Source organism: Octopus sinensis, linkage group LG13 (assembly GCF_006345805.1).
Source record: "Octopus sinensis linkage group LG13, ASM634580v1, whole genome shotgun sequence".
In the NCBI taxonomy this organism is placed as follows: domain Eukaryota; kingdom Metazoa; phylum Mollusca; class Cephalopoda; order Octopoda; family Octopodidae; genus Octopus; species Octopus sinensis.
The window spans coordinates 13,517,299-13,525,905 of NC_043009.1; the positions used below are offsets into that span (position 1 = coordinate 13,517,299).

The 8,607-nt window shown below is 30.9% G+C and overlaps 1 protein-coding gene across 1 annotated transcript in view; it reads left to right on the plus strand.

The window, feature by feature from the left end:
- Positions 1-449: 449 nt before the first annotated feature.
- Positions 450-8,607, plus strand: part of LOC115218445 (FMRFamide-related neuropeptides-like) — a 55,206-nt gene continuing 47,048 nt past the window's right edge. Inside the window, exon 1 of the mRNA XM_029788266.2 lies at positions 450-631. The gene's annotated coding sequence lies outside the window, so the exon portion shown is untranslated. The remainder of the gene's footprint in view (positions 632-8,607) is intronic.

An 8,607-nucleotide genomic window follows, 5' to 3' on the forward strand; every position in this document is an offset into this window, starting at 1 on the left:
AGAGAGAGACAGAGAGAGACAGAGAGTAAGTATGACAGAGAATATCAGTGTGTGGGTGCAAGTTTGAATATTAATGTTCCTCTGTAGATGTGTCTATATCTGTGTGTGCGCGCATGCGTATGCCCGTTCAATGAGAACAAGTAGGTGTGCATTAAGTGTGCATATCTATGGAAATATGGATGTGTACGTGTGTCTGTGACTTTTATATGACTATGTGAAAGAAAGTGTGTGTGTGTGTGTGAAGAAGAGAGCGAGAGAGAGCGAGAGAGAGAGAGAGAGACAAAGGTGGTGCGTTATACAGGACTGTTGCTCTCTCTCTGCGTCTGTGTGTCATTTTATGAATGTGTGCCTGGGCGAGTAAATGAGCAAAATGGGATGGGTAAAATGACTGACAAACTCTTCATGATTCTAATCACGTGACTCGTTTCATTATAAAGCGGGCTGTGTTAGCTTGGCCAAGACAACAACTGCGGAATCTGCCAAGCACAACATCCCAAATAGTTATTTTTTTCCTGATCTTCTTTTCTTCTAGTTGTAACTCATTTTCTTTTTTTTTTTTTTACATATATATATATATAATTATTATTGTTTCTGCAGGACAGACGCTTTACATTTAAGCAGATATCGGCAGGTAAATCAGGCTCTTCATTTCTTTCTACTTTCACTTTTGTCTCTCTCACACTGTTTTGCATACAATTTGTTTATGTTTGGATTATATGCATTAGTATTCGCTTGTGTCAATATATATACATACATATATATAATAATATATATATATATATATATAACATATATATCATATATATATATATATATATATATATATACACATACATACATACATACATACATACATACATCACACACACATATATATATATATATATATATATAACATATACATATATATATATATATACATATATAGTATGTATGTATATATTGAATATATATGTATGTATATATGTGTGAATATATATATATAATATATATATATATGTATATAGCTGCATATATATATATATATATATATATATATATATATATTTATATATTATATATATGTATATTATATATGTGTGTATGTATTTATACATATGTATATGTATATATATATATATATATATATATATATATATATATATACATCATGCATATATATATATATATATATACCCACATATATATACATATATATAGTGCGAATATGTATGTATGTATGTGTGTATCTATGCTTTCACTTTTTAAAGTTCAAACATGGAACGGAGGTCGTCGAATAAAGAACTTTGAATAAAGAACAAAGAGTGTTATTTCTGTTGAAGTTTAGATTATGCAATCAATAAGATAAATATACAGAAATTAAGTGCGGTTTTATGCATTTATAATTGTTGTATTTATTTACAGATGTAACTTTGTCATTATTGCTTACAATTTACTATTTACTTCTTTATTGCTAACCATCTGTACGATTCAAAGTATAATCAGATGTTTCAACCATTGCTTTATAAATCTGAACCCAGAATCAAAGCATGAGTGCTGCATAATATAGTTGTGTCAATAGTTCACTCTTCTTACTTGTAAACTATATTAAATAAAAATGACAATATTTAATGTGTGTATCTTTAAGTTCGAACGTATGTTTGCTTGAAGTGTGTACATATGTTAATATCAATATATATGCATATTCTATTTCGAAACCACATGAGTAGCTCTGTTTGGTGAGATCAAAACCGAAGAATCTTTCCTAGTCATGACGATTCTATATGGCATGTTGATGCTAAACTTCTTAAGTGTTTTGTTTAACCATATGTACACAGACAAATGTACTTTTTTTCCTTCTCTCCGGAAGTACATACATAAATGTATGTGCTTCTTTTTCTTCTCTCCGGAACTTTCCCAATCCGTCTTTCTGATGAAGAGCAATACTCGAAACGTCACGCCCCCTCTTTTTTTTCATATTAAACTGAGCATCACCTTACTACATTCACTATGTTTGTCCTTTTGATTTTTGTGATTTGTGTTTTACTTTTGATATCATTTTTGATTTGCAATATATATGTATATTTATAAATATATATTATATATAATATATATATATATATATATATATATATATATATATATATATATATGTATATATACACACACATATATACGTGTATACACACCATATACATAAATATATACACATATATAGTATGCATTTGTTATAAATATATATATATATAGAAATGACTATAGAAATGACTGGTAGAAATGACTAATTGTCCCTCTTAGCGTGTGGCATGTATGTATAATGCTCTCAGGCATGTATGTATAATACCCTCTATATATAAATTAATATGTTCAATAAGAAATAATTATTTTCGAAATTTATTCTCTTATGAGGTTTTCACGCTATCTACCTGACAATTTCTTGTTAAGTTTTCCTTATTAAGTAGTTGTCCTTAATTGCTATATATATATTTATATATACACACAAATATATATGTACATATATGTATATATGAATATATATATATATATATGTATATGTATGTATGTATTTATAGATATGTGTATATATATAACATATGTATATATATATATATATATATATATATATATATATATATATATATATATATATTACATATATGTGTGTATCCGTGCATATACATGCATACATGATAATTGTATGTATGCATGCTTGTATGCATTTACGCATTGAAATATGTAACTCAAATTTGTATGATTAGTTCAATTGTTAATCTTATATTTACGTAATGATTTCTTAATATTCAAACTTTGATGGTGAACCAATGTTTTAAATTGATGTTGTCTTTTTATTTGTTACTTGTAGTGTTTTCCTTTCTAGTTTTCTTTTATTTTTTCATTTGCTATGCATAACTTCCCTTTTGCCGGTTTATTTATTAAAAATTATTTCTCTAGTTATGAGAATGTTCCGAACTTACAAAAGTATTACTTATATCCAGTATAAGTAAAAAATGATCGTAGATGATTTAATTTTAATGTAAAAAATGTACGACTATCGACGATAATTCTAAATATGTTAGCGAAATAAGAAGTATCAAAATGATATCAAGCACGAATAATTCAAATATTACAGATCGAGTTCAGAAAATGAATTTGTTTTATTTTCGTATCAAAGGGCACCGTTATGTGTATCAACATTCATGGAAATCCGATATTGTTACTTTCCTTTCGTAACGATAAACAGCTTACGTTTGGCTTGAAAAAAACATTTCCAAACAAACTTAACGAGCTAAATTCAACTGCATCTCATCTCATCCACAGTAATACTGAGAATATGAGATCCTGATATTTCAGAAATGTCTATCTTGGCCCAACCCCTGCATGTTAAAGGTTATGTTGACAGCTTGTCTAGAATTTTTCTTGTTGGATTGATAATTTCCTGAAGTATACATAAGGCTTTTTTAACCCAAGATTTGAGTGAGACTCTTCAAATATTCACTTAGCTGTTAATGCTTTGGTTATTGTAGTTAGATTTTTCTCTGAAAACATTGCTGATGTTATAGTTCTTGTCCTTTCGATGCATCGATCGGCCCGTAAACGCTAGGAATTCTCTCAAGATAATCGATCCATTTAACCAATCTCCCTCTTTTCTATAACAACATTTTTTCTGACAAAATTCTACAACAAACCCAGCTACTGACCCGTCTTTTCTGGAAAACGACCTTTAAAAATAAGCCTGTAATTTTTGTAATGAATTGAAAGATGTTTACATGTGTTGTTTTTTTTAATGATTTTTTCCCCTCTATTCTTGGCTTCTTGTTGGCAACAAAAATTATGTTACAACGGGACAATAGCCTTAACAATTTCAATAAGAGTTATTTAGCATTTTCAACGGGATAATAGCCTTACAACGGGACAATAGGCTCCAACGAGACAATAGCCTTAACATTTTCAAAAATATTTTCACTATAAGAGTTTGGAAACTCTTATATTGAGTGAAACTGCAAACTCTTATATTGAAACTCCAAATGTAAATCCATAATGTATTCGAAATTTTCTTTTAGTAGATTATGAAGTCTATTTCTCTGCAAAATTTCAACTTAAGATTAAAATTGTTAATAATTTACGACATCCACCGACATTCCATAAAGTGGAAAATATATACCTCAATAAGACTGTCGGTGGTCCTGTGAATTCGAACATAGAGGAAGTGAAGAAAATATGATGACAGAATAACTTGCGTATGCATAGATCCATGCTAATATTAAAACATATATGTACGTAGCCAAAAGCATTGGTACCCCCAGATACGATAAATATTTTGAAGTACTGTTAGATATTGACAAAGAAAGTCAGAAACTTATAGTATGCTGCAATTTCAATCTTTAAATATTTAACGAAGCTCTGAAATTATGCAAAAGTTTTTATAATTGCCATGTAATAAGTTTGTTGTTTTGAAAGAAATTAAAATCATGGCAAAATGCATTTCAGTAACGAAAGATTTTTGAAATGATAGATAGTATGTTCCGTCCCTATTTCATATGAAATATACGTGCTTATACACGTACGAATACATGCACACTCGCATATCCACATCCACACACACACACACCACACACACACATACATATGTATATATGCTACACCTTATACTCGCATTAATACTTCCTGTACACTTATTGAAAACGTTAAGGCTATTGTCCCGTTGTAACGGATCCTAAATTCTGGATCTTGGTTAAGAAATAGCAAAAACACTTTTGATACCTCTCAAAATGCGTCCACGGTTGAATGCCAGGTAGCTAAGAACGTTACACGCTTCAAGCCAATCAAAATCTATAATTATTTGCATACGTACATCTTATATTCAATGGTTATTTGTTTCATATTTACACAATAGATCTGTTTTCTCATCTTATTGTTGCTCTATAATCGATAACGTTAAAATCGGAAGTGACGTTTCTGAAGGCAAAGTTGATATTATAGGTTATTGTATTAACTTTTTCTCCTCTTTGATTTTACAGTTTATTATGTCGTATATATCCTACCTATTGAAAATACACACACACACGCACACACACACACGCACCCACACACACGCACACACACACACATGTATGTATATATATATATGTGTGTGTGTGTGTGTGCATGTGTGTGTGTGTGCATGTGTGTGTGTGTGTGTGTTTGTCTCTCACGTTTACAGAATCCTACACTACAAATCTGTACAAATAATGATAATAATAGTAAAGAACAACAACAGCTTATTCAAATACAAAAAAATAACTGTGAAATGCATCTCTGATTAGAATAGATTATTCTTGGTAGTAGTAACATCTTATGATTTTCATTAATCTCTGATAAACATTAGAGTAATGTTCTTAATTAATCATGTTCGTATCTTCCTGAAAGTCTTTAAATGTGATTTCCAAAATTCTTAATCTAAATCTGTAGAAGGTATAGACTGTTACCATAGCTGTATGTCATTTATACGTACTTTATAAGAGCCAGCGTAAGTTTACATTATAACCCTTTTGGCTCTCCAGCATGCTTCGGCGAGCGCGATTTCATTTGACATTCAAGTGTTTTGTGATAACTGGCAACGATATATTTATTTTCAGCCGCAGACACAAAACCTTGAAGTGACCCGACTTCTTGATTCAAATGAAATTACGCTCGTTAAATTCAAATTCCTGGGTTCAAAGATTTAAAATGAAATCTCAAACAATTTTCAAATAATTTTTTGCTCCATTTCAATTTATAGCCTACTTTACTGTATTTAGCTCATCAGGAGATTATACTATGAATTACATTTTCTTAAATATTAAATGTTATAAAACATGAGTCCAAACGTAATGCGCAAAATAATTAACAAGCCCTTAGATTTAGAGCTGTTCAAGTTCTGTATCAGACTGAGGTTTAGATTTTATAATATCATTTACTTTCTAAAATTGTAATAGATGGTTTCATGGTTTCATTAGTTTTGTCTTCTAAACACAGTACAATCCAATGCGATCAAGGTTATGCTGGAGGTTGTCTTGAATTTATTTTATTTCTGATATTTGTGTTTTTATATCTTCACTGCATTCTTTTCACTATATTTTTTCAACTTCTATAACTGTTGATATTGCTTAATTTTTGGTTTGTCTATTGTATGTACGTATAACAAGTTCAACAATTATATTTCCTAGTATGTATCCTATTAAATAATATCTTTATCGCACAGTTTCAAAATTTATCGCAATGTTTTAGAATCAAATACTGTCTAGGTAATATTGTATATTCCCGCATATCCAATTATGCCCTGACGCTCATCTCATAAGTTTTGTGTTCATCTCCCCCTGTCAGTGTTTAATAAGATAAGCCATTTTATACAACACTCTCTGACAAGTAAAGTACTGCATTTCATTCTTGGTATGAAAAACTAAACGTGATAACATTTCTTATCCTTAAGTGAAGAACTATTTTGCTGAAAAATAGTTAATATATACTCAGTTAACTGTATAGTTGTACAGATATGCTTTTAAGTAGATTAAAATCAGAAATATTTTATGCGAAAGTCCAAATCAGTAAAGCGTTGCTGTACAAGTTGCTTTATTATTGATAGGAGACGAGCGAAGTCACTCATTTTAAAATAAAAGCCTTGAGAACGAATATGCCACTTGACTGCGAAAGATTTGGATAATTTGACAGTTTTACGAAGGAGCTGAATATGTATTGCAATCCTAAACCGCAGATTCATGTGGTTGATTGGCCAATCAGTTCAGCATTGGCAAGAAATAATTTGATTCAAAATGGTGTAGATACATGTTTGCTATTTGTTATGAATCAAAGGTAACTTCATGAACATCTTAAGCGAGAACGTAAGCATGTGTCACGCAGTAAAATTAGTTTCTTCTTACATAAGACTTGGGTGGTATGAGGAGCGGCGAACGGGTTCTCTCTATATACAAAGAGAAATGTTTTTGACCTGCTCTTTCACATATATTTAACACTCTTATAAGATACTGCTGATCGTTCTTTTTTCACATCCTATTACAAAATGTGCTGCTAAGATGATATCGTTATTTGGAATAAGGAAATAGGAAGGAGTGTGATGCTAGTGATAAGAATTTTAAGAAGTTCTTTAACTTATCCGATTATTTATTTTTACTTGTGGCGATATCAACTAACAACTCAGTTTTTGTTTTCGCCAATCTATTTTTCTTTAGTAACCAAGCTTTATAATTGTAAACTTTTCTGTTGCTCCATTTTTATATAATTTCATTTGTAGAATTTTTTCCATAATAGCTATTTTTTGTATCAACATTTTTTCCGTAATTCTACCTCAGATTAAAGCTCAAGAAATGTCTTGCAGCATGACTTTCTCTTCTTTCACACAAATAACTGTACAGTGGGTTCTACCATATAACATTTCGTTTCCTAGCACTGTTATGTTTGTTGTTAAATGGTGTTTGAGATTAGTTTATTCTTTCTTGATATCAACCACGTAGTACTGTAGTACTGCGCGTAAATAACAATAATATTCTTCAGATAATAAACCTAATAACTTGATCCTTATTTGAAAAATTTATTATTTCGATGTGTGTTTGGATTGTGCAGGTACATAAGGGATATTTGTTTCCAAAAAGAGCACAGTTTGCACTCATTCACACGGTTAAAAATCATGAATCCGCTTGCCAGAATCCTACTCCAAGAGCATTAAAAAGAATTTCCAGTTTGAAGAACAGGAATAAAACTACCAGCACGCATAATTCAATTTCCTCAATTTCTCAATGCTGTCATCAAAGTTGTGTTGTTTATCTATGTTTATCTGTATTTGCATGTATGTATGTGTGTGTATAATATTCTCTCAATATTTTCTATTTGTTATCAACAACTGTTTCTGTCTCATTATCTTTCCTTCAGTGTGTGTGTGTGTGTGTGTCGGTGTGTGTGTGTGTGTGTGTCGGTGTTTGTGTGTGCGTGTGTGTGTGTGCGTGTGTGTGTGTGCGTGTGTGTGTGTGCGTGTGTGAGTACGTGTGTATGCCTATGGGCGTAGGAGAATGTTTTGAATTTTCGTTTTGAATTTCCTTGATTCGATTTGTGTGATTCTCATTTTGGATAACTAACTTTATACGAGCCAGCGTAAGTTTACGTTATAACCCTTTAGGCTCTCCGGCATGCTACGGCGAGCGCGATTTCATTTGACATTAAAATGATTTGTGATAACTAGCAACGATATATTTACTTTCAGCCGCAGACACAAAACCTTGAAGTAACCCGACTTCTTGTCATCTAGGCGTATACATTCGTATTGCGCAAAATTGGTTTGACAGAAACTATTTTGAGATACATCAGATGGATTCTGCCTGTGAGTCCACAGTCCAGTCTGTGATACACTGTGCCATGTTGAGTCTATATCAATAATTACATTAACGATACAAACGTGTCTAGGACATTCAAGGACTGACAGTGTAATATAACGAAAAAGTTCCCATGTTAGAGCGACTGTGATACTATCGAAAACTATTGGAAATTCATCTATCTATCTATCTATCTATCTATCTATCTATCTATCTATCTATCTATCTATCTATCTATCTATCTATCTATCTATCTATCTATCTATCTATTATCTATCTATATATTATA